This window comes from Tyto alba, unplaced genomic scaffold, assembly GCF_018691265.1.
Source record: "Tyto alba isolate M040663 unplaced genomic scaffold, T.alba_DEE_v4.0 Super-Scaffold_45, whole genome shotgun sequence".
NCBI lineage: Eukaryota > Metazoa > Chordata > Aves > Strigiformes > Tytonidae > Tyto > Tyto alba.
The window spans coordinates 2,356,942-2,384,402 of NW_024881321.1; the positions used below are offsets into that span (position 1 = coordinate 2,356,942).

Genomic DNA, 27,461 nt, shown 5'->3' on the forward strand with positions numbered 1-27,461 from the left:
GGATCAACCATGAAACTGTGGATGTTGGAAATATGTTATAATACATGACATTTTTATTGCAGGTTTCGACCTTTCAATAGAGAGCTGATTTTGGAGAACAGCTTACTCCCGTGATTGAAAAACTTTCTGGAAGGTTGATGGAGCATAAGCATGGTATATATTATATTAACATTTCTCTTATTACATATGTTCTTTATTTTTAAAAAAGTACACAGAGTGTAATTTACTCAGATTATTCAAAATATACCAGTTCTGTTGGGTTTTTCAAGATTTTCTTTTTTGTTAATATAATTCTTCTTTACACTCCTCTAAAATTATAAAAGACTAAGTAAAAGTATTCACACAAGTTGTGCTCAGAAGGAAATGAAGTGGCCAAAAATATGTATAAAAAGCTGAGTTTGCAACAGCCTTGATTATTGGAATTATATAAATTCTCCATACAGTATTGTTCTCATATTCTTGTCTTGGGAATTACTCCAACTGAAATGTTGCTAATCCAAAAACAAAGTAGGGATGATAATAGTGTTTATTTTTAAATAACTTTATTTTTTTGTTGGAAGGGTGTGTTAAAGAATGGAAGAGAGCTAGCTGAGTGCATTTCAATGTAGTGTGCAAAATTTGTTTTTAAAGGCATTAATAAACTAACTACCTGACAAGCAGAGAAGCAGAAAACAGGAAAAAATGGTCTTCTGAGCCCTCCACCTGTACAAGAATAGTCAGAAATTTTATTTATTTTAGCTATTTGTTGGTAAATAGATATTGTATCGTAAAACTGTGAACACAAGAATAATATGGAGTATGCTACACTCATATTGCAAGTCCTACTTTGCACTAAAAGTACTAATTTGGCTGAAACTGAGAAATCCATTCGCAGTAATCATAACCTATCTACTTGTATATGAATAATCTTAACTAACCATTTACATAGACAATTGAAATTAAAATAGTAACTGCTCTTGGATTGAGTAAATTTGTTTAAACAGTAAATGGAGTAGTAAAAACTGTAAGACTTTATCTTCAGCAAAATATATTACAGTACAACAATTTTTATGAACATGTCGTGACTTTAGCAATTCCAGCTTTCAGCTGGAATCCAGTTTTTATCCTTAATCAAATCTGTCTGTCTTCAAGAGCACATTTTTTTGGTAGGAAGTAATTGTACCATAAAATAAGAGAAGTTTTGAAAAACAAAATTTTAGATTGTCCCTGTAACTGCTAATTTATACCAAGTAAATCCAGTGAGGTGTAAATTTCATATTTCCTCATTGTTGTAAGTAATGGGTAGTGTAACTGAAGAATTGCTGGCTTTTATCAGTAGTACACCTCCTGTTACAGAAGTATTTGAGGCAGACATGTTCTGAATATATTTTTCATATAATATTATTATTTTAGGGTAGTTAAGACCTCCTGTGGAAAATTATCAGCTGAGAAACAAAACTTTGAATACAGAAAGTATAGGAAGTGAAACATAAGTTTATATAAGCTTTGCTGTTTGTGATTAGTGAGTAGGTAAATCTTAAATTTTTAATATTTTCTCTCTGTGATTAAAAACGACAGTGAAAGTATTTTTATTAATGCTGTAACAGTGTTTGGGTAACATGCCTAATATGTTCCCAAATAAATAAATATTTCACTCTCTCCAGCAACTCTGCTCTGAATGTACTGCATTTCTAGGTTAGGGTTTTTTTTTTCCTTTTTTCTTCTAGTTGTCTTAGGAATATAAAGATTTCAGAGAACGCTTCTTTGAATTTGTTCATTCTTTTTTTTTTTTTTTTTTTTTCTCCCCTGCACAAAAGCAATTACATTCTTGTTAATGAAAATCAGGATTATATTGCAAGGCAAAGGTATCTAAGGCTCCCTTGTGACATATTTAAAAGGTGAAAGTTTGATGGAGTGTTCCTTGGTCTGACACAAGTTCAGAGTATTTCTCATAGGTTCTTATTCAGCAAAAAAATATGGTTTCTGGTTCACAACTGTAAATCAAAGGGATTTTAAATTTAGGGCCTAATCCTGCAAACTTTTAAATACACAAGTAGTTCTAATGACTCGCTACCATGAATAAGGATTTGCAGAATCATGTTCTCATTAGATGCAAACTTTATTTCCTTTAATGAATAAAAGATATTAAAGCATTTTGAACTTTGAGACAAGTATAAATAATTTTTATAATATCCAAAGAGTTTTGCAGTAATTGAGTCTCAGTCATTTACAAGCTCGAATATCTTTCAAGACTGCTGCAGTTGTCAGTTATCATTAGAATCCACTTTCAAAGTGTTGATTTGCTCTAAAAGATTTTTATGCTGAATTTTGGCCCATATTCATCTTTTTTTTTTTTTTTTTTTTCCTAGAACTGTTTTGTATTTGGTAGTCACTCTGGCTGTTTCATCACCCAAAGAGTAGGTGAAACTTTCAAGAGAGATGTGGGGTGTGTTTGGTTTATTTTCTTACTCTTAGCCTCTGCTATTGTAGTTCGTAGCAAAACTACCATTTATTTTGTTGGAAGCTGAGCCTGAAATAAGGGCTGCAGTGCTGGCCCCTTAAAAAATTGTTGGTGTGGCTATTGCAAATTGTATGCTTGACTTCGTAAACTGTTTTGCAATATCTAATTGTAACGAAGCTGAAAAGATAAAAATGTACAGGCTTTTTTTGCTGAAATGCTTCTCAAGAGTAACTGTGCCTGGCCACTTTTACTGTTCGTGCTACAGGTATGCACTTCAGGCTCTACAGACCCTGTTGACTGAATCATAATTTGAAAGCTGACAATGCATGCTTATTGCTCATCTGAAAGAGCTCTTGTAGATTACTTTGTCACCTTATCTATGCTTTCTTTAAGGGCTTCTCTTGCTTTTCAAAGGCAACTTAAATGATTTTCCTGGAGGAGTTATGTGGCTATAAATGCATCCCATGCCTAGTTATTACAACACATGTAAAATCAGCCATTGTTTGAAAGACTGTGATATCTTAGGCATGGCTGTTTCAGCATTTGAAATCTGAAACAACCGAATTTTCTGGATTTTGTTAGTTTAAACTAGATCCAAGCCTAACATAATTTTAAAATGGGGTTTTGTATACTATTAGATTTAAATAGACATTAACTTTTATTATTAGATTAGGCATTTAATGAAACATGTATATAGGAAGGATTTAAGACTGGTGTACTTACACCTCATTTTTCCTTGTCTGTTGATAAAATGGTCTTGCAAGGCAATAGGAAAAGAAAAACAAATGAGACACAAATTCTTCAGGAAAAATAGTTAAAACATACTAATTGGGGTATTCAAATGCTTATTCTTCTCAAACACAAATATATGAAAGAAAGGCGTTGCCTTTTTTATTATTTTAAATTTTCTATATTTATTTCTTTAAACAAAAACCTAAGTAGAAATGAATGTAAACCCATACATTTAAGATGTGGGTAGGGGAATGAGAAATATAATCAGAGTTCTTAAATGTTCAACTACTTATTGATGGCTCATTAATCCACCTTGGTTTAGACTGCTGTTGGCACAGTAGCATGAAGGGCATATATGAAGATGCAATTGCTAATTGAGTAGTGTGTTTGAATAAACTGCTATTTTTAACCTTGTTAATTTTGAATTTATTTTAAAGACATGGATATTCACAGTACATTTTTTTCAAAGTTTGTTGGGGGTAGGATTTTTTTTTTCCACAGAATAGATTTTTTTCTGTTGCATTATTCTAAATTTTTACAGTAAGATTTTGAGAAAATTAATGCTTTTTAGCATAATACTACTGAGATAATCTATTCAAAGAAAGAAATTAGCAAGATTTTTTTTTCATTTGTGCAGTGCTTAAAAATCTTAGTAGTGTGCAAATATCTGTAAAATATTTACACCTTTCCATTAATCCACTAAATTTTAAGAGCTTGCTTTTTGCTTCCTGTGAATGTGCTATGTGTTTTTTATTTTTTGTTTTTTTTTTTTTTAAATTCCCCCTTTCCTCACAGAAGGAAATGGATTTAAATATTAATATGAAAGTTAATATTAACATTTTGAAATTATTGTAATTATGAACATGATTATGATCTTCCCAACTTTAACTGATAATTTCCTACTTTAAAATAGATAGAGCATAATATAAGTCACTTTTAGGCTTAGACAGGACTTCCAGGGGAGCCTGTGGATCTGATAAATCAAAACATTTCCTTTAGAATTTCTTTATTCTTTTGGAGCAAAATTTTTTCTTGGTAGAATGGGTAGATTCCGTGGTCTTAAGTGTCTTATCACTTTAGTAATTCTGCAAACACTTTGCTTCCTCCTGTTACAAGCTAGTCCATATTTTAGTCAAGATTAAGAATTAGAAAAGGAGGATGCTCCATCTGTTGTGAAATGTTGTAATGGCTCTTAGGAGAAAGTCTATCTCTAAATCAAAATATATATTCAGAAGTCTATTGCAGAACAGAGTTCTCTGTTGATACTGTCACACTCATGTTGGTATCTTGCACAAGAAAAAACTCCGTATCAAAAAGAATTATTATGTCCTGGTTTCCCTGTCCCCACGCTCCCTGAAACTAAGATTTTTAATTTTTTTTTTTCCCTCCCCCCCCCCCCCCCCCTCAGGAGAAGGGAGAATGATGCTTTTAACGCCAAGCACAGGAGTTATACAAGCAGCAGTCAAATCTGTATTTTTCTTCATCTGTTTTATCACCTAACTCTAACAATATGTTTCAATTCTCAGGCAGAGTGAGTGTGTGTTAGGGATTGTAGTTCAGTATGACCAGAGTCTTTTTTTTTAAACAAAGGGTCGTATGCTCATCTTTAATGCTGTGAATGTTGAAATCCATAGCCTGTATGATATGCAAGTGGTACTGACGTGTTCTCCATACTTCTTTAAGTCCTAAACTCATGACCTCTCTGATCAATTCAAGAGGAGATAAAACATGGTTTGAAATAAACTCGCAGGGAAATGCTTGCACTTTCTTTCTGGAATTACCAGGTTTAAAATCTGGATCTTCATTTGCATGGTGCCTGTTTTGCATCCAGGTTTAGAGTGTAACTAGGAGACTCTTGAATTAGCAGTGAGAGAATAATTCCTTCCAGGGTATTAGTACTGCTAGACTGTGTTCTGTTTTTACACCAGAAACTCTTAAATTTTCATGAAGGTTTTGATCCTAGCTACGTCACTGTAATTACAGTGAATTTGGCTGTGAATACTGAACGTTTGTTTCAGAAATTGATATTTTTGTGAAGCTGCGTAAGAAACTAACGGAAATGTAAAACACATTAATGTTCATATGTTGTCTCTTAAATTTATTGTCCTTGGTTTTTTGGGGGGGGGGGGGGTTGCTATTTAGATATGCATATTTTTTCTTGCATTTTTGGTGTGGTACTTAATTTGGCAACTTCACAGTCTTCTGATCTGAAAATGATCGTTCAAAATGCTGTTCAAGTTTTTCTGTTTGTTTTATTTTTAGATTAATATAACTTATGTTGCTGACCCACTTTCCATTATGTAAAAACCTGAACAGAATTTTGTCATTGAGGTAGGAATTCATGAAGGCTGACACTAGAGGGCAATTCAAAGCAGCAGTTTACCCCAGAACAGTTATGGGTGCCTGTGGCCCTGTGTAGGAAAAGAGGGAGCCTATGGAGACTGTCCAAGGTCTCCCCCAGGCAAAAGCTGGTTTTTGTGATCACCCTCCTAAATCATTTTCTTAACTCGCTTTTTATATCCTTGAGTGCTCCACTGAAGGAGGAGGAAGTTGAGCCAGTTCTTACGCTTTGCTGAATTACAAGTTAAGAAACATCTTCCAGTGTCTTACCTCACTCACTCTTGCCACTGTCAGAAAGGCATAACTTCTACAGTGAGGGCTTTTGTTTCTTTTTGATTTGCTCTCATGTGTTATATTGAACCCTTTGTCTGAAAGGTACTGGGGTTTGGGAGGTAGGGTAGCATTGCACTGAAACTTCAATGCCTGCTGATAAGTATCAACGAAAATGGAATATATGGTGAATAAAGTATCTTCTTACAAAATACTGCAAAACTCTGCAAATAAGACACTAAATAATTCATTTCATTTTTAAAAAAAAAAAAAAACAAAAACAAAAACAAAAAACATACCACGAACAGGATAAGGCATCAGACAGGTACTTTGTGTCCATAATTTTATCAAGGAAAATATAATGTATTGAATGTAAAAAAAAAAAAAAAAAAAAAATTTAGTTGAAGATGAGCAATCAGGTGCTGTATTTAATATTTAACTGAGGAGGAGATATCATCTGTGTATATTGTGCACAATTTAAACAATTTATATAACAGTGCATTACATAATAAATGACAGTTTTCACAGTTGCAATGTTCGTTATAGATTTACAGAGCATCCTGAATGCTTGTAAATAATAACCTGTAAAGCAAATGGTGATGTCATGGTTCTTGAAAAGCACTCAAGAATTCTTATTTTAGCAATGCAAATTCTCTCATTATATTGAAATGTATGCACCCAGCCATGTAAATGCTGTGCCACAGTACAAATTTCAACACAGGGGCATTTTAAAAGTGTGTGTGTGTATGTTTATACTTGTGTCTCTATCTAATTTTATACATACATATATATCATATTATATATTTTATGTGTACTTATATGTAAAAAAGCTGATCTAAGATGAAAATGGCATGATTGTTCCAACACTGTACCAGTTTTTCAGGTACTATTATCTTTGCATTCTTTCGCACAACTTACTATAAATGTCTAAAACTTACTGTTGCTTCAACTGTTCTCAATTTTTGTTTTATAAAGAATACTTACTTACATTCACTCTGGCAGTGCCACAAATCAATAGAAATACTACAGTGCGTTGTTACAGTAAACGTTTGCACCTGTTTTCTGCAGGTCTGATCAGCAACTCCAGTGCAGTCTGAAAAATACATAATCTGCTGGCAGCGATGTGCCCAACCTTAACCAGTGCTGGAGCCTTTGGAAAAGAGGTTATGTCATCACACAGTATATACTGTAACAATGACTGACCGTGAGGTATCTGTGAAAGAAGAAAATAGTTTTCTCGCTTCTTAATCTGCAAAACGCACAGAAGGAAAAAAAGAAAGAAGGAAAGAAAAAAAAACCCCAACCAACCAAACAAAAATGTGGAATTTAACCCACTGAAGTTGTTAAGATTCTCTGGGGTTTAGGGGAGGTTTTTGGGGTGGGGGAGTGTGTTGAGGAATTAGTTGATGATCGTGTACAGTGATAAGTCTTAATCACACACGTGAACTCTTGATTTTGAGAATGTGACTATTTATACCAAATTTACCTGAATACTGAAGTGCTTAAATGAAGCATTCATGTAAGCTTTTAAGGAACTGAATCCTTAGTCTTTTGCAGGTAAGATACTACCCATTTAAAAATAAGCATTTTCATGCTAACATGACTCTTGTCTCTTTTTCCTTTTACCAGCTTGATTTTTTGGCCCTAAATCAGAGAGAAGTTCTGTCGTTAAGTTAACATTAAGGCTGTCTTCAGAATTTTGTTTATTTGAACAAAGCAAGAACAAATGTGTAAGTACCAGCAACGTTCTATCTTTAAGCAGGTGGTTTCATGTGGCAGGCTGAAAGAGAGACTCTCTCTCTCTTCCCAGCTTTTGATAAAAAGATGACGCATATGACTCAGAATTAGAAGGGGGAATCTGCCAGTTTGCATCAGTTCCTTAACTTGTGGGCTGCTATTCACCACAAGGAAAATTGGTATACTCGCACCAGTGCTGCTTGAGAGATGAGGAGTAATCATTTCCTTCAGAAAGTGTAGGATGATTGGAGTAGGCCTCTCATATGTTACACTAAGCTCTTCCTATAATACAGTATTTTTCGATTGTATTAAATTCTTAGGAAGAAAAAAAACCAAAACAAAACAATTAATGTTCTTAAATGCTACATTTAATGTTTAAAATAGGAAACAGACTTATTATAGCTTAATGCAGAGTAAAAACAAAGGAATCTGCTGCCTTTGAAATCATAAAACTTCTGTTTGGCTGTCCCTGAAACTCAAATACCATTGTAGATCTCTCCACAGTCAAACGGTAGGAATTTTTATTTTTTTTTAACCTAATTCCACATATCTGAATCTCCAGTTCCAGCTTTTAAGTAAGTTACTAGGACTGATCAAAAATTAAATATAGTAACTTTGAAGACAGAAGCCATCTGTTTTGAAGAGGAAAATAATTACTTGAAGTAAGGAAGATCTGATTTTCAAAATGTTTTGCTTTAGACCTGCTAAAAAAGATAATATACAACTTAGTGACAATTCTGATCCTTTCATGTAGGTTTGGGTTATGATGGAGAGAGACTTCTTGCAATACTGGTATTTGCTCAAAGAGCATACTGTCAACTAGACTTCTATTAAAAAAAAAAAAAGTCAAATGTTAATTGTTCAAAGGTTAATGTCTTTTTGGTTTTGAATATTTACTAGGCAGTTTGATAGGGTTGAGAGTACAATCTGGATTTAAAAAAAATTTTTATTCCTGATGTGCTTCAGATATTAGATTATAAATATTTTTCTTAATAAATTCTAGTTAATTCAGCATGGTTTTACTTTAAGCTTGTTAGTGAAATATTGAAAATCTAGCTTAATATAAAGGCATAAGGGGCAGCCTTATCTTGTTTGGGGTTTTTGTTTTTGCCTTTTTTTTTTTTTTTTCTCTCCAGTAGATAAAGTTCCTTTCATTTATCAAAATTATTGTTGTTGTTTGGAAAAAGCACATCCGAAGTGAATTTAATTTTCTGTCTGGAAAAATGAACTTCACTGCTTAGCAGTCTCTGAGCCTTAGAAAGCACCGTTTTATTTTGCATTACCTCAGTTCTGTGAGTAGTGGGTCTCACTGGCAGGGAAGTGGGGAAGCAACCCCTAAATGTTTTTGAAGGGGAGTGTATGTGTCAATGTGTTAGATGGTATCTCTTCTATCAATATTTCAGAGGGGTGGGGGGAAGATTAAAATAGCTTTCTGAGTTGCTGCTACTGCATATTTCCTTAGATACCATTGAACAAACACTAATCTAAGTAGATAATATGACTGAGAACCTGCACCCAAAGGTGTTAAGGACACTTGAAGCTTCTGCTGAATTGACTGCTTAAATAATGAAGTTGCAGAAATACAGCTAAAGATTGGAAAAGTTACAGCAGTTACGAGGAGGTGTTTGTCTTCTGTTAACTGGTAGATTCCCTTAACAGTTGAACTGATTTCTTATAACAGCCCAGTCTCACCTTTCGTAAGCCATACAGTTGTCTGGCATTTTCTAGAAGTCATGTAGGGATGATGTCAAGAAAAAGACAAATTTACTGGCTGAGCCAGAAGGCAGGCTTACAAAAAGCAACTTCTTTCAGGACACGAAAAGCTCTTTGTTCTGTGGCCTTGGTCTTTTTGTGCTTTGACCCTTATTTTATAGCATTGTCGCTCTGACCCTAAATCTTTGGAAGCAGACATGCAGCAAATTTAGCCCTTTACAAGTGGGGTTGCATTCTGAGCTATGGGCCTTGTGTTTGTCTTTAGGCATTATAGTTCCATACGATGCTGAGATGTAACAAAATCAAAATTTGAGATTTGTGGTTTTGTGTAGTGCACGTAGTAGTATTTACATATCAGGCCAAATTTTTTTCCTATGCACTGCTGTATTACTGTCCTATGATTTATTATTATTTACCAATTTCAGATAAGATAGCAACTCGGAAGGCAGTCTGGTTAACACTGACTAATGTATTTTCCACTTCTACAGCAGTACTTTGGAAACTGATCCTGTGCACAGACCACCAGGGTTCCTGCAAAAGGATACATGAGTATTAAATATTCTGTTGAGGACAAGAAAAGCTTTGCTGTGCACTATAGGGTTAGAAGATATAAACAGCAATACCTGCGTGGCTTTCATAAAAACTGGGTGCCAGCTTAAGAGAGCACAGAATTTCACACGATGCCTATGACTGCTTCCTGGGCTAAATGAGCAAGTCTTATGAGAATCTAATCAAACTAACTTTTAAAAAATTCTTTAAGAAAGCTATACATTAATGGAAATGACAGAAAACTAATAGTTAGCTGATATGTTTTGATTTTTTTTTTTTTTATTTTTTACTTTTTTTGAGGACCTAATATATTTTCCCTGTCTTAATAACTTTACATTACATAGCCGGTTTGTATTGTACGGCTATTGTTATCTGAAGAAGGATTGTTCCATTTTTCTCTCACCAGCAACAATTCTGTATACTTCAGGGTTTGTAAGCTTGAACTATAATCATAGCATAATATTTTCTGAAGGTAATAGTGTTATAATCTAGGGATATTCTTATTGGAGAACTCGAAAAAAGGTATCTTGAGTTTGTTTGGGTTTTTTTTAGTCTGAAGAAGCATTACGATTTTTTTTTTTAATACTAATACAGAAACTGAAGCTGTATTCTAAGACAGACCTGGCTTTCTTTTTGGTAGATCTACTAGACTGAGTATTAATATTTTTTTGTGATAAAATCAGAGGGGAAGAAACATTTTAATGACCACTATAATGAAATATAAAACTTACTTCATAGAACTTAAGAAAAACGAAGAAGCTTTTTTCTAATGTTGTATGTGTCCTTTCAAGCAGAAAGAATGCTGGTACAGATTGAAAGTGTTCACAGTTTTCTTCCTGTGTGCATGCCAAAGGTGCAGAGAAGACAGATTTTTAAAAGTTGTGTGCAAGCTGTAGCAGTGCAGTCGAAGAGGGATCTGGAAAGCTTTTCTTAACTACAACTTCTACAAACCCTGTTAGAACCCAGAGCTTGTTACACTTTACAAGTTCCCTGTAAAGTATTTCATATAGCAGTCTAGTTAATGCATCAACATCTGACAAAACACTCTTTAGAAGCTGGGAAAAGAGGTGGGAGGGGTTAGTCTTACTCGATTTTATTTTTAAACAAGAGTTGATACTAAAATATACTGATAATATACTAAAATATGCATTGACAATATTTGTGTGCTATATCAGCTTCCCTTAGTGTTCTGCTTTTTTAGCTAGCAAGCTATAAAAATGGTTTGACATCCTGTACTTGTTCAAGTCAGAACTGACTACCTTTAGTTTCTTACCTTCCGCACAAATTCATTGCATTTGGGTTGCTATTTATTGCGCCAATAGAAGCATCAATATTGCAGTACCAAATAACTGTCTTCACTTTGGTTTGTTTTCATGTCTGCAATGGGAGGGAAAAAAAAAAAAGTGCACCTCATACAAACAAATGTGTGAGTTGAGCTAGTATAAGCAGTGGTTGGAGTGCTGAGAGGAAGTAAAAAGGATATAAAACTGAATTTGATGCTGATAGACCATAACTGCACTTCCAAATTTCCAGGTATTTTTATACTTCTGAGTTTCTTAATGGTTTTACTTCCTGGTTTTTATTTTTAGCTGGCTTTGTTATTTTATGTTTATCTTATGCAGTAGTTCTCCAGCTAGTCTAAATATGTTCATGATCCTTGGAGAGATGGCTGGACACATGATATAGATTGTCCAAATTTAGTAACAGTAGATTTCAGTAATCACGGTTATCTGCTTAACTTTCATTATTAATATTCTGCATTGCAAACAACTTATGTAGTTCCCCCAGTCTTTTGCCATGGCTAGATGGGGAAAATTGTTGACATGATTAGGAAATAGTTAACAGACAGTTCCTTTTTTGTCAAAGTTTGTATGCTCAACCTTACCCATGATTTACAATCAAAACGCCAGATTGTTGCTAGTTACTTTTGTTCATATAATCATCTTTGTGTTCAGAAAATTATGCCAAGCATTAATCGTGACTTCTTAACACAAATTGATGATAGTATTAGAAATATTCAAATGCTTGGTAGAAGGTATGGGAAGATCTGTTATATGTGGAGCATGTGTATAAGCTCCATCCTGAACGGCTGCTCCTTTTTGAGGTGTAGTGGGGCTAATTTATTACTGGATTGCAGTCATTTCTTCAAAAAAAAACCTACCAAACAACCAAACAAAAAAAAAAAAACACCCCACCAACCTTAGCACAGAATTGCTGGGTTAGGGACAGATTGTTTTTTACAATTGTAGTCTTATACATGAGTTCAAAATCTTCCTGTTACTTCACAAGAATAACACTTAGTTTATTCTCTTAATTCTTCTTCCTCTGTGACCACAAAGTGGTCTCAATTAAGTTGAGTGAATTAACCGGTTATCATAGATTATACCTGAACCAACTAATAATGCAATAGTAGCCAAAAGTACACCAATACCTTTAAAGTACTGCTTTGAGATATTTCAGTTGAATCTTTTCTCCTTTTCTAAATACATACATATCACTTTAAAGGCTGCTGTCACTAAGAATTAGGGGGAAAGATGATTCCTTAACGAAGGCAACCAGAAGGCAGGAGTAAGAGAATATTCTTCTAGATGTAAGTTTTAAGAATGAGCAAGAGTTATAAATTCCAGTGTGTTTGCAGTATAAATATTACAGTGTTGAGTAAGCATATGACAAAAATAAAGTGAAACTACTATTGTTTAAACTGGTGGGGGCGGAGGGGGGGGAAGTAAACAGTGTATTACCAAGATACAGCTACATATACTTTTAGCTCTTACAGTTTTGAGGTTTGAGAATAGAAATGTTTAGATTTCTTAATAGTGAAGTGAGGCTATCTATAATTCTGTCTTTTGCTCAGATGAATTTAATTAAAAAAAGAAAAAAATCATGTATTTTCAGCAAGGGTTGAACTGTCAGTGTGTTTATTCATACTGAATAGTGTCTTAGTGGCACTGAACTGCGAGCTCTGAGAGGAGAGCTTTGCAGATTCACCAGCAGTTGTCAAAAAAGCTATCACTGCAAAATGTCCTGTCTACCATGTGAGTAAGTTACTCTCTTCATGGAATGCACAGAACAGGACACGCTTGTCAAGACTGCCCCACTTCATACTGTGCCATCTGAGTACACGCCCTGTCTCATTTCTAGCTTAAACTAAGAAGCTAAACTGGGAGAACTGAGATATGGGAATGTACTTGCTGGTGTCTGTGCTATGGTGGAAAGTAGCACTGGTGGACAAACAATGTAATGCTTTAGCCTGTGGAACACTAAGAGTCCCTCAGTGTTTTTCACCTTCAGATTTCTAATTTTAAGCTGAATTAAGGTTGGGAAAGGGTCACGATGAAGAGTGAAGCAATAGCCTTGCTTTTGTTCTGGATCTGCGTTGCTTTGCATTAATAAGGAACACAAGCAATGGAATATGGTTGTGTGCAAATGGTGTATAACACTATCAGTGAGGAAGGTGTTTTGGCCAAGAAATATCAAGAGAGTGCTTTTGTTATATAAGTAAAAGGCACAAGGTAAATGTTTAATCTTACGTCATGTTCTTGGGCGTCTGAGACAATATATAGTATTTAATAGAAAGGCTTTGATATGTTTTTCTCCAAATCCCTGAACTGTCAGATTGCTGGCTAGTGGTGCTTTTTTGGATACAATATGCTACATAGAATTCAAGGACCTTATTAGTAGTTATAGTAGCATTTAAGGAGCTTATTAGTTGTTATAGTAGCCATAAATTCACTTGTAGCTGGTTTTCATGGGGTCAGAAAGGGATTGAATTGGGCTTGGTGTTGTCATAAAGTCTTAACCATAAACCAATAAAAACTGAACATGATACTTTATATTAGGCTTGGTCTTTGATAAATCAGCTAAGAAATACTGATATGAAGAAAAGGCTCCTTCCTTGATTGGGAACACCCCAATCACAAAAACACACACCCTTTTTCTTTTCTCTCTCTTTTTTTTTAAAAAAAAAAAAAAAAAAGTTTGTTTTTTTCTAAAAGCATTCCTGACTGCTGTGTATGTGTAGAGAGCCTGCTTCTATGGAATTTCAGTTTTGTGTCTTCATAATCCTTCTTTCTTCCATCCCCCTCAGCAGAGCTCTTGCTTTCGGGGGCTCGGGGTGAGTTAACGGAGCTGCCTGCGTATGTGATTCCCAGCTTTTATTGACATCTCCTCTGTCTGTCACTGACCCACAGATACGAGGACAGAGGTAGAAGAAGCACTCTTGATGCCATGACTATTGGCTTTATGCCCAAAATATAAAGGTACAAAGCTTTGTTCAGACACTGCTGGATTTCAGTAGATTTCTGGCTTAGTTATCAGTACACTTTTTACATTAGTCTTCCTCCTTTCATTCTTTCCCTGTTCTTGAACCCCTTCTCTCACATACAATGTCTTCAATTTTATGTGAAAACTCGATCGTATTCCTTACAGGTAAAATATATTTTTAATAGCAACACGAAAAACTGTACAGTGCTTTCTTTATTTGTTTTGTTTTGGGGCATTTTTGGTAGTAAAGTTTGTGGGGTTTTTTTTAAAAAAAAAAAAAAAAAAGGCAAAAAACCAAACCAAACAAAAACCCCAAACCATAAACACCACCACCCCATTCTGTAATACATGTGAGGATTTGTGTTCACGTTTGGGATGGGTGGGGGGGAATTACCTGCAAATTCTCTTACTAATGTACTTACTGTGGAAAATAACATAATAGTTCTGTCAAGTTTTCATGGTCCGTGTAGGTTAATTTTAGAGGAATTTACTTATGCAACAGGAAAAAACCTCCATGCTTAAGCTAGAAGTTAGGAACAACTAGGCAATTGAAACAGCAGTATCTAGATAAACACATAGTTTACAAATGAAGAATTTGGCCTGAATGTACAAGTGAGAAATGTACTTCCAAAGGTATTAAACGTCCAACTGTCTTATTTAAATAATTTCCTTTCAGTCTTTTAAGGTAAATCTGTAAGTAAGAAGCACTACTTTCTCTCGCTGCAGACCATCTTTCATATTCTTTCGCCAGAAAAGTTGAAGTAAATCTCTTACTGCTGGCTAGCATTTTTGCTTGCATCTATCTCTATCTTTGCTTTTCCACATTATGTATATATGGTGGAGATTTTTCTTTACCTCCTCCTCTCCTGGGTTATGCCTAGCACCGTTTCTTCAGGGTGGAAGACCAACTGCCACGGCATACCTTTACAGTTAGGTTTATTTTGACTTTTCACTCAGGATTTACTTCGCCAAGGTACTGGGTAAGTTGTGCCTATATAATCTAGTTTGCCTATTTTAGCTGTCCAATTTAAAAAAAAAAAAAAAAAAAAAAAGCAAGCACAGGTAGTAGGAGGGGGGGAAAAAAGTGTAAATATAGTTGTGCATGTGTAAAATATACCGGAAATGGCTCTTTTATACAGTTCCTGAAGTAGCATTTGTATGTAGATGGCTGTATAAAAACCTCTGTGTTGCTGCAGCTACTGTAAACTTACACTATCAAATTTCACTTTAATTGATACATTTGTTGCAACGGACCCTTCTAGCAGAGATCATCCCACTGTTGTTATTGTAGGAGCAAAAATAGGAAGGGCGAGAAGGAAAACTCACCAAACTTTCCCCCTTTGTGGCCTGCCAAACTTTTTTGTGCTTACAGATAGCCCAGTTAATTTACAGAGGTTGTTTTATCATGAACTGACTAGAAGGCTTAGTACGATGGAATGGAGTACTTGGGTCTGTGCTGTCTAAGTAGCCTTTGTCTTAATAATTTGGTATAAAAACATCTAAGAGAGCATAATTCAGGTTATCTAGGGAACCAGTGAAAGTACTGTACATACTTAAAATGCTGGCATACTTTTGTGTAAGAAAAGGATACCTGGCAGGAATGTGAACTCTGAGTCTCTTGCCTACCTCTTCAAGTAAAGTAGCATGGCCATTCTAGGCTGGGGGAAGATGAACACAGTCTCCTAATAACAGAGAAGTTACTGTTCTTGGTAACAATCTGTTGTGGGGCTTTTTTAATATATTTTTTTCCCTGAAGTGGATTAAGAAGCACTTGTAAATCTGCCTGCCCCGAAATTGTGGTAAGGGTACCCTGCAGAGGTAACAAGCATCTTGGACTGAGACAGTACTTGACAGAAGCTTATTTTGAAATTAGCTCTTACTCTCATACATGTTTTTTTCACATCGGAGGTTTCTAGGTGACCAACAGTTAGATTAGAAAATTACCCAGTCTTTCTTGTTTTGCTTTGAAGTAAACATCTACATAATCTTTAGTTCCTCCAATCAGGCACGCAATGGTCCAGTTCCTGGCCCGTTAAGGTATTATGGGCAGCTGACAATAAAAGTGTAGAGCTTCACTGTAAATAAACAGCTTGGAAATGGACAAATGTTTAATAAACATTTTGTAGTTTATTAATACAGCTGATGTCAGTATGTGAAAACTAACATTCGATAAGAAAACTCTTCATTCGGCTTTCAGCCTGTGTTTCTATTTCTTCGAAGTGCGGTAGACACCTTGGCATAACGTAGCAGCACATAATGGTTTGTGGGTTTTGAAAAGGTGCAGGCCATATTGTGCTGCCTCAAAAATACAAGGATTTCGTCATCCTGAAGAGAAATATCACTTAAGAATTAGTCAATCTCGTGATGCTGATGTCTGTCATGCTTTAGCAGCACGTAAATATTGGTGTTAAGACTGTAAATATCTCCAGTATTAACTGTGCTGCTGAAGTAAGGCTAGCCACTTCTGCATGTGAGTCATGAAAAAGGATGTTTCATGTATGTCTTGAAGCCTTTTTGTTGTTATAATTTGAATGTTGATTGTTTATGAGCACTTTGGCTTTTGTTTGTATTTTCATCTGTTCAGAAACAGTATTTGGGACTTCATATTATCTGATGGTAAATATAGAATAGACATATATATATATATATATATATATAAAACTTTGAATGTTTTGGTTTATGTGAAAACTGAATTTATTAATGGAGCCATTTCAAGCTACGTCTGTCTAACAGTGCTTTGGTAAGTGTGTTTATATATATATTAAAAGAATTATAAAATTGGTGTTACTTTAAATGTCACTATTTCTTTATTAAAGCTCTTAAAACTGTGTGTGGATTTTTACAGCATTTTCTTAATGAATGGAACTGGGAAATGTTTCATCATGTTTTTAGTGACGTTAAGCACATAAAGCGAAAGCGTCTTCCCAAATTTTTAACAAAACTTAGGAAACTGTTCATTTCTTAAATCACTGTGTCTCTAGGCAGGCAACAATTTCATGACTAGAAATTTAAACCCTGTATTTGACTGTGAATTTACTAATTTTTTTCTCATCTTCCACTAAGGTGTTTCTCTTACAGGGGAATCTTTCATTGAGATGATTGAAATCGCTACAGTGAGAATGGAAATTACTTGGGCTTCTTTCCTTTTAAAAACTGCATGCAAGAACTGTGTGGTGAGTCAAATGTAGACTAATGGTTATGTAAATGTCACTAATTTTAGATACAGTCAAGATCTGAAAGTGTGTTTCCTTTTAAGATTTTATTTTCTTCACTATCATGACTCAGTATCAGTTGCTAATCTCATTTTATTAGCCCTGTTACATTTTAAAATGCATTTTAAATTAGCCCTGTTATATTTTAAAATACACATGCCTTCTTCAAATAAGTGCTCACAGATTCAAGTTTATACGTCACAGATTTTATTAAAAGGAGAAAAAAAGCTTAGCTGCACTAGGGATTTGTTTTGACTTCAGGCTTGACAGACCTGCTACTGCTGCAGCTGCGCAGGTACAAACATGACGTAGATGAATCCAGGTTGTTAGAATTCATAAATCTGCATTATTTGACCATATAGAATTTCAGCCTGGTATATGTACTGATCGAAATCACGCTTTTCTTGACTGCACCTGCTATGGATTTGAACTGGTGAAATTACTGATGGCTGAAATTTCCAGTTCAGTTCAGACCTGTGGTGTTTTTAACAGTAAGGCTATGCAATATTAGATGGTCTACAGCTTTTAATAAAGTAAATGCTTCTGTGTGTACATTTACCTACCACAGGTCTCTTAAGGTATGTGGCTAAAATGAGGTTGACAACTTGGAAAAAATACCCTACCTGGCTCAAAGTTGGATAGCTTTCTCACTGCGGTGTCTTTAGGTAGCACTGTTATGTTTGGTTGTCTGTAACTGCTTAATACAAAAGACCTGCACATACATTTCGGCCATTTCAAAACTTAGAAATGCTTGGAAAGCCCAGACTCTGTGGATTATAAAGAAGAAGACGTTATTCTTCCACTGTTCCCCTCCCTTTAAAGGTCACAGATTTTTGTTCGCACGCTGCAGACTCTGGTGCTTGCAGAGGGCCACCCATCCTGTTACTCTTGTAGATCTAGTATTTTAATGTATCTAGGCTTTTTTTTTCCAGGACTTCTATGAGTAGATGTGACTCAAATCTTTCCGATCAGCTCTTTAGAGAGCGTGCAACAAGTCTGTTTGCATGGCTTTCTCAAAGCCCAGCGGCCAAACCATTTGTTCCTGAATACTTTATTGTGCCGGTGCAGGGCCTCGATGTGAACGGCGAAACAAACTGCTTCCTTCTGGTTCACCATGCAAACCCCTGGAACTGGCACAAGGCAGGGATCGCAGGGAGCGGGGAGAAGCAGAAGGGCAAAGGTGGGACCGCCCTGTTTGGTGGCCCCAGCAGCTTCTGACAGTTTAGTGACCGGGTGAAAATACAATTTGAGCATTTGCAGAACTAGAGCTCAACTGAGGATCCTGTCTGAATTAAGAAAATGACTTCAAGTGCTTGTGAAGGCTGACTCAGATTATTCGGTTCTTAAACCTTTGAAAAGAACGTCTTGTTTCTCGCATGGTTTACGTGCCTTAAATGATATCAGCAATTGTGTTTTCCAGAGGTCTACCTGCATGGGCAGTGCCACAGTCCAGAGCTGAATGGAACTCTCCCTGCATTTGCCACTCTGGGGCCCTAAGGATTGTGCCTGTTGTAAAGAAAGGAAGGCTCGCTGTTTTCAGGTGCTTATTTTCTTATTTTAGGAACTGTAGGGGAAAAAGATGCTTAATTCATATAAAAGGGAAAGAAAAGGTAGGCCTGCCTGAAAATAAACTGAGACTAGTAGCTGTATGGGAGCGAAGACAGCTAGCGAGAGCCTGTATGTTGGAAGGCTGGAGCTAAGAACTTATAGGGGAAGGACAGATCTGATGAACTGGAAAATTGGAAGGACTGGGACAGGGTGGGCAAAGATTTGGGGGTTGTTTTGTTCCTCGAAATTGGAAGAAGCAGCAGCCTGGCAGAAGGGATCTGGCCAAAGGCAAAGAGAATGAGTCAAGCGTGGGGGAAAGGGGCTTGCACGCCTCAGATCATTCCTAACGTTCACTAGAGCACTCTGCACTTCAGATCCAGAGGGGAATGCAGACTGCAAAGTCGTAGCTTTTGCTGTCGTCTGTGAAATCACCTGTTAGTCTCATCCCCCTCATCGTATTCCACACAGAAGAGGGCAACCTTACTAGTGTTCTCAGCCACTTCGTGGATCTTGGGCCTCAAAAGGAATCCCAGAATAACAGGGTAGCTGAGGTTGTAAGGGACCTCTGGAGATCATCTAGCCCAAGCAGGGTCAGGAAAAGCAGGTTGGTTTGGTTTAGGGCTGTGTCCAGTCAGATTTTGAGTATCTTCAAGGATGGAGACTCTGAAACCTGTTCTGTTCAGATAGAATTTTCTACATTTCATTTTGTGCCCATTGCCTCCCATCCTGTCACTGGACACAACTGAGAAGAGCCTGGCTATGTCTTCTTTCCTCTCCCATACCCCCATCAGCAGGCATTTATAAACTTAAAGATCACACACACACAAGCCTTTCCTCTCTAGGCTGGAGGCCCAGCTCTCCCAGCCTTTCTTCATGTGAAAGATGCTTCACTTCTCATCGTCTGCATAGAAGTAAATAAAACGTTTCAACTAATACTGGAATTGGAACTCAGAGGGAAATGCTTTTGAGGAGGGAAAAAAAAAAGAAAAAAAAAAAAAAAACAAACCAAACCACAATTTATTAACTTAACTGTAAGAACTGTAGAAAGAACATGATCACAAAATGAAGTGATCATCTAAGAAGTTAGATAACTCCTGCTTTAAGATGCTGCAGTCTTCATTTGCCCCCTTGTGTTAGTGTACTATGAAGCAATCTTCGTGATTATACAGAATATTTAATCTAAGGCCTGGTGTGCTGAGCCAGGGCAGATGTTTATGGGCTGTGCCAGCAAAAAGCCTGATGCTGCTGTGAGCGCTGCAAAAATTGGTACAAAATTCTGTAGCCAATGGAACAAAAGAGTGAAAGTGGAGGGGGAACCACGTCTTCATGGTTATGTCAAATGAGAATTCCTAGTAATTGGACATGATGTTTATTTTTCTGCCTTATTTTTTCTGCTGTATGCTCATATGATGCTAGGCAAGTTACCAGGGAATTGTTTCTGAAGTACTTGTATTCCTCACTTCAGAGGTGTCTGACCTCAGACCCTCACGTCTGACAGAAACATTGGCTGTTCACATTTGCAGCTGAGCCTCTTAGGAGTTGTCATTTGAATTAAAATAGTGTGGAATGTTATGTCTGACAGTCTTAAACAGGGTACTACTATAGTTTCTACACCTCCATGTCACATTTAAAATAGGGTAAGAGACAATTACTTTGAAGGGCTGTTGGGTTTCTGCTTGTTTTTTTTAAAAAAAAAAAAAAACAAAAAAAAAACAAAACAAAAAAAAAAAAAAAAAAAACAAAAACAAAAGCCCCCACTTTTGTTTAGTAGCTGTACTGCAGTAATGCATTTCCTCATGGAATTTTTTATGGCATTTGTTAATTCTGGTCTCAGAGAGAGAGGTGAGTAGGGTACACCTTTTAAAGACCAAATCTGCAGTCAACTTTCCTTATTACCAGCTCAAGCCAAGAAACTGAGTTTCCATGTTGTTGATTCATGGTCTATTTGTCCAGTCCCATGAACTCTAAAATACTCTGATTTGTGTCCTATCTTGTCACTGATTCATTTTGCCTGTATAGGTATTATTAGCAGTAAACATTCGTTCGTCCCATTTTTGGAATGTGGTTTCATGCGTAACACCTTCAATATTCTGCAAACTCTTATATACACTAAAGGTAACGTTCATGTTTGAACTTCAGTATATTTTACAATAAATTTACCTATAAAGATCTACGTTGCAGAAAGGATGAACTAGTTAAATTGTAACACTCATTTTCCTATGTACAGTGGTAAGCAGTGCATCTTTAAAAAAGTAGAGTGACTTAGACCTGTGTGTTTAGTTCTTCTGCAGGTCATTGTTCTTCAAATTGCAAAAGCAGTTCTCTCGGTACTGCATGTGGCCTACTTAGAGTGAGAGAGTGGTTCTGTACTTGATATTCAGACACAGAGATCTGAAAAATGTTTCTGCTTTTCCCTTAATCACGGTTTCTTGTTAAGTATTGGAGGAAGTCTCTCTTAATCAAATAGCAATACTGGAAGTAACGATTGAAATTTGAAATGTTTAGACTCCTTTTATGTTCTTCATCACCACCTCCTGTCATAGAAGTCATGAGTAATGATTGCTAGAAATATATCCAAAGTGGTGAGCTACTATTTTACCACAGTTTAACTTGAAGCAAAGCAGCAATTCTTCCTTTAAAGTAAACAGGGAGAAGTTTTGAATGTGTTTGAGTGAAGACTTATGTCTGAGTGAGATGTGAATCTCCTTTAAGGCTGCAGTTGTAAGTGTGTATCACAAGAAAATGTTTAACCATAAACAGATTAAAAAAAAAAAAATTATGGAGAAAATGCAACGTAACGAGTGACATTGTTCATCTTTCTGTGAGGGAGCTAATATCACTGGGGTGTTACTTCTTTACTCTAAACCAGTTTCTTTCTGTTGGAAGTTATTTAACGGCTCTCATGTGCAACAACTCAGTATTTTTTCAAGTCGGATTCACTTGTAAGATCTCTGTTAATAAATCAAATTAAACTCCTCTAATACCGCTGCTGTCTCTTAATGTAAAATTTGAAGCCTATGTTCAGAATCTCTGAAATTAACAAATTAATTGTGACAGCATTTATCCAGTCTGAGTCTTCCATCTTAAGTATGTAGTGCTGAGTATCTAGAGGGGCTGACTGACTTAGCTTCTGTTGAGAGATGGGAATAATGTATCCATAATGTTTTCTTCTGCTGTTTATAGCCATAGGAGACAGCCGTGGATAGAAAGTTTCACATTACTCTATGGTTTTTGCAGGGCAAGCACGTGGCTTTATTACCTATAAAGGAACCTTCTGTCAGCAGCTTTTGCACTTTTAAGTGGTTTTAAAAGTAAAACATTTTGGAATCTCTCATAAAATACTAAAAAAACCTTAAGAATTATAAAATTTGAACTATATAAGGCATGAATTATAGAATATAAAGTCTCAAATGTATACATTTTTAATATTTTATTGAAATAACGGCAAAGGAAAAGCTTCAGGGTTTGTATTACTGGACCAGCTAGAATAGTCAACAAATATATATGACTCTGGTGCTACAGTCCTGTGATTCACAAGCCAGACAAGTTTGGGACTGACAGAGTCTTCCTGTTTCCTTCAGTATTAGCCTGGCTCTGATATTTCCATGGTGGTTTCACTGAATGACTTTGGGTTAGTTTTTGGTAAGATCAGCCAGCTGAATGTGCTTGCTGTGAGAGCCACAGTGCTGGCACCAAGGAACAGTTCCCTCTGCTCTTGAGAATGGCACTCGGGTATTAAAGTTAATTTCCATTGGTTTAAGCAATGTAAGGAATATTCAGGGCCTTATTCTTCCTTTCTTGATACTCCTACAGACAGACTTTGCCTATCCTGCTCTTTAAATGAGTATCAGAGAGGCCAGCAACATCACGGTCTGCGTCTTTGCTCCTACAGATGATTGGTCTCTACATTGGAAACTAACACAAAAATGCTCATGTAGGTAGAGCTTAGCATAGGAAAACAGCTGCGAAACACCTTTCCTGTCATCAAGACAATGTGAAAGTCTCTCTCTTTTCCAAAACAAAACCCCACTATCTGTTGTTTTCAGACATATCAATAAATATATAAACTGTATTATTCATCTGTGTATACTGAAACCTCAGGCACAAAATTAAGAAATTTCTGGTAGTATCAGACGGAGGTGAAAAAGACCACTTCTGTTTGGGAGGTATGAAATCTGTTAAATGACCTGTGTGACAGCCAGCTTTAGGAAGGGTGCGTGAAGGGTAGGCTGTACAGTCAGATCGGAATTCCCCTGCAGGTTCGATAACATCATGTAGCCAGACAGCCCCCTGTTGGCTGTATGGCTGTGGAGGTTCCAGAAACGAATTGTGCTTGAATTCAGCAATTCATTGCACTCAGCAAGCTGTATTTTTTTCATTCTGTATCGCAAATAGAGAAAATGAAGGGGGGAAAAAAAATGCGTGCACTTGTGAAAATTACACCTGAATCCAGTTTTATCCCCCCCCCTTGTGTATAAGATAAGTCTCAAAGCTTGGTTAAATAGAGTATCTGCACTTGGTTTCTTAATGTTTTTGTAGAAGCTTCTTTTTTTTTTTAAGAACTGCAGTGAAAACGTAGAACGGTTCTTTGTCCTTGTAATCAAAACTTAAGACCAACATACTTTAATATCACATTTACAGCCTGACTAATGCAAGCTATTCCAATAAGCTTCTGCTAAGAAGGCAGGTAATAGATTTTTCAAACATAAAAGTTTGTAAGCTAGCAGTGGATTAGCCAGATATGGGCTCCAGCCTTATTTAGTGACTGGGACTTTCAGGCGTATCTGAGAGCTTCTGCTCTTTAACAAGGCACAGTTTTACCAGGAGCTTTGGGGTCTTTTATTCATGTTTGCCTTGCTTTAATCTGTTCTTTGCATGTGGCTTAAGTTGTTACCAATGCAACTAGCCGCTTGCTTCCAGTTTGTGTTTACCCATGTGTTAAGAAACCAAAAACCTTGTTCTTCAAAAGATTTGTTTCGAAAATACTGAAGAACATATATTAGGTATTTTGGCTTTTTTGTTTTTTTTTTTTTTTGATGTGTTTGTAAAGAGAACCTAAAATCTGCCTCGTAAAGATCACTGTATCCATCACGTGTGGTGATGGAATGCTGTAGGTATCGTATGAATGCATGCAAGCAGTTATTACATAGAGTTTGATTACATATCCATGCCTAAAAGGCATTGGTTGTGGTGGAAATGGGTGACCCAAGGAAAGTTTCCAGGAAGAACTCTGTGTCAGAGGCACAGGATTTTCTGCTCAGAGAGAAACGATACAGAGGTTTCTTTCTGCATCAGGTATGGCCTAGGTTATAAAAGCTCGTCTTCGTTTGAAGAATTGGATTTGTGGCTAAAAATCCATAGCTGTAACTGTAGTAGAGAAACTGCCGTGGCAATTAATCGTCTACTACAATACAGAAGAGAAGAAAGACTAGCATGATGCCAAGAAAGCCAAAGTGCTTAAGGACTCTTTCTTCCCTTCCCCTTTGGTACACATTAAAAAAATCAGTTGTAATCAGATATCTTAGAACAGTTGGCAAAAACAACAGAGGGTAAGGATACACACTGTGATTGAAGAGGGGGAATGGGAAAGACAGGGACAGACCGAAGAGCTGCTTAAAAATTGTCACGGCTTGCTAAAAATCCCTCGGAAGAGTTTCAGAAACTGGCTGAAGCAATCTCAAGACAAGGAGAGACTCTTCCAGAAAGCCAGGGTGTCAGAAGCCTGAGGAGATTAAAGTTCATATCTCCTGCTTCCGAAAAAGTGCACAGTGGAAGCTGCCCGCAGATGTTCCCCGTCTTTCTGGTTAGATGAAGGATACGTGCAAAAAAGGATAGAAGTCCCAAACTGGTTGTGTTCAAAGGTTGTTGGCAGTGATGACTATTACTGTTAGCAGATGAAAGCAAGCTGCAAGGTAGGATTTCAAAGGGTAGTGGAATTTGCTTTTATTGGACTAACTGTGCAGTTCCTTGCAAGTTCCATATTCTTTTCCTAAGATGTTTCCTGAAGTAACAGTAAAATGAGCATACAATAAATATAAGTACCCATTAAAGCTCACTAAAGGAATACCTTATGTTTCCTGTAGATGAACAATGAGATAACTGAATATTTGTGAATTGCATCACGGATTTCTGCTGTGCCAAAATAATGGGTTTTATTGCTAAAGAGTGCACCAGTAAAGGTGGTTTTAAACTGCTTTATGGCCCTACTTTCTCTAAAGCTGCTGAAGAGGGAAGCACGGAGCAACTCGCAGCATTAAACAACTTCATGGCTGTTCAGCAACCAGCAAGGGGCTTCACCCTCTTCCCTCCTTCAGCCAACCTTCAAACTTGTGGTTTGAGCCCGGAGGGCAACCGAGCGCTGTGCAGCTGCTCGCTCACCCCTTCCCCCTCAAGAAGGAGAAGGAGAAAATGAAGCAAAAAGGCTTGGGAATCAAGATAAGGACAGGGAGGGATGACTCACCCGTTACAGTCACGGGCAAAAGCCAGACTCATTAGCGGAAGGAAAACAACAATTCAATTCAGACACTAACAACAATATTTAACAGACTGAGTGAGACAGTGAGAAGCATTACCACATCTTAAAAACACCTTCTCTCCACCCCTCCCTTCTTCCCGGGCTCAGCTTTGCTCCCAGTTTCTCTACCTCCTCCCCTCTAGCAGCTCAGGGGGGCAAAGTGTGGTCGGTCTTGCTGCTCCTTCCTCCTTCGAGGGAGGGCTCCTCGCACTCCTCCCCTGCTCCAGCGTGGGCTCCCTCTCACAGGAGACAATCCTCCACGAACTTTCTCTGACGTGAGTCCTCCCCATGGGCTGCAGCCACTCTTTTCTTTTTTTTTTCCTACGTTTGAAGAGGCTTTTTGAGTTTTGGGTGGTTTTCTTGACAGGAGGGTTTACAATCTTCCTCACAAATTAGTAGCATTGCGAAGAGCCTGTTCTGGGTTGAAGAAGATCTAAATAACTTACCCTGACCAGAAAAATTACGTTTTTCCCCTTCTGAGGAATGGGGTTACTCCGTTTCCAAATTAGGATTAAAATTCAGGACTTCCTCATGGTTCTTGGAATATCTGTAGTTTTTATTTTGTTCAAGCAATTCTAGTAGCTTAGAACATACAGGTTACTTGCGGAGCTGTGATATTTTCCCATTATTTTATGCTATTCAGGCATAAAGTAGGTAGCCTGAGAAAGGCACTACCTTACACTCTGAAGGTTTCTCATTTTCCTCTAAAACTGCACCTTTTTCTCTTTAGTTACGAGCAGTTGTCCAGAGCAGTGGGTATTTTTAATGGTAATTGACAAATTCTTAACTGCATCTCTGTTTTTTCACATTTATTTCAGAGTTCTTGTAAAAATACCACCTGGTCCTGGTGATTTATAGCGTTTGAGTTTCTTGGGCTGCCAGCAGGCTCTTCCTTTGAGACGTCTAGGCCTGGTGAAACTCCTCTGATTCCCCACAAAGCACGGCCTTGGGATCGGGATTTCCCTGCCAACCTTCTACGTTAAAACCAAATAATTTATATTGAGCCTCTTACAAGCACAACCCCCCTGGCCTTCAGGTGCTTCGTGTGTAATGTAGCGGTGTCATCAAACACTGTCTGCATAAGATCCACTTTACTTGGCTGGATGAGCGTCACGTGAATCTTGGAAGAAGGCTGAGCAAGCAAAGCATCTTCCCTCGAGATGTCACAAGCGATACAGGCACCTGGCCTCTGGTTCTGGTTTGTTGGAGCAGAAACACAGAGGAGGACCAGAACTCTTTTTTTGCTCTTCCCAGTTCTTGCCCTGGGCTGTCAGCAAGTCTCCTCACAGGGCTAGACCTTAATTAGAGGGTGACGTGGAACACGACATTTGCAAAACAGATTCTGGCTTGCTTCTACATCAATTCTTCTCAAGCGTAGCTCAACCCTGGGAACGCCAAGCTGTCCGATGATGGAATTACTTCTGACTGCTTTGTGGTAGGTGGCCTGCAGTTCTCGGATCCCTCAGCAGCCGTGAGGCTAGAGCAGAAAGTACCAGTAACGACGACACCAAAATTGATTTTGGCGAGGTTGAATCACCTTTGGATCCTTCAGCTGCAAGCAGACAGAGGGCCTGTATTGAGTCTGGCTGAGAGGGAGTTAATTTTACCCCTAGCAGCCCTTATAGTGCTGTGCCTTGTCTTGGTAGGTACCAAGGTGTTGATAACAACCACCCCAGGGTTTTGGCTACTGCTGAGCAGCGCTGGCACAGCATCAAGGCTGTCCCTCCAACATCCCCCCCCTCGCCGGTGGGCTGGGGGTGAGCAAGGTCTTGGGGAGGGGACACAGCCACGACAGCTCACCCAAATCGACCAAAGGGATATCCCATTCCATACGCTCAGCAATAAAACCCAAGAGAAAGGAGGAGGAAGGGGGGCATTTGTCATTTACGATATTTGTCTTCCCAAGTAATCACCACACCTACTGAAGCCCTGCTTCCCAGGCAGTGGCTGGACACCACCTGCTGATGTGAAGTAGAGAATAAATACTCTGTTTTCCTTCACTTTTGCTTTATTAAAAATCCTGTGGGTTTTTTTTTGGTTTTTTTTTTCATCTTATTTTCTCCCCCACCCTGTCCTGCTGAGGAGGGGAGCGATGGGCACCTGGCATCCAGTCAAGGTCAACCCACAGCAGCAATCCAGCACC

General features: G+C 37.4%; 1 long non-coding RNA gene across 2 annotated transcripts; it reads left to right on the forward strand.

Annotated features, from left to right (window-relative positions):
- Window positions 1–68: 68 nt before the first annotated feature.
- LOC116965036 lies at window positions 69–27,336 on the forward strand. 2 transcript variants are annotated; one of them, XR_006166767.1, is made up of 5 exons: window positions 69–153; window positions 6,851–7,512; window positions 17,123–17,217; window positions 18,677–18,796; window positions 26,137–27,336. It is a non-coding gene; the product is annotated as an uncharacterized LOC116965036 (long non-coding RNA). The 2 variants fall into 2 exon arrangements; XR_006166766.1 differs by lacking the exon at window positions 69–153 and having other exon boundaries at window positions 4,569–7,512.
- The last annotated feature ends 125 nt before the right edge of the window (window positions 27,337–27,461 follow it).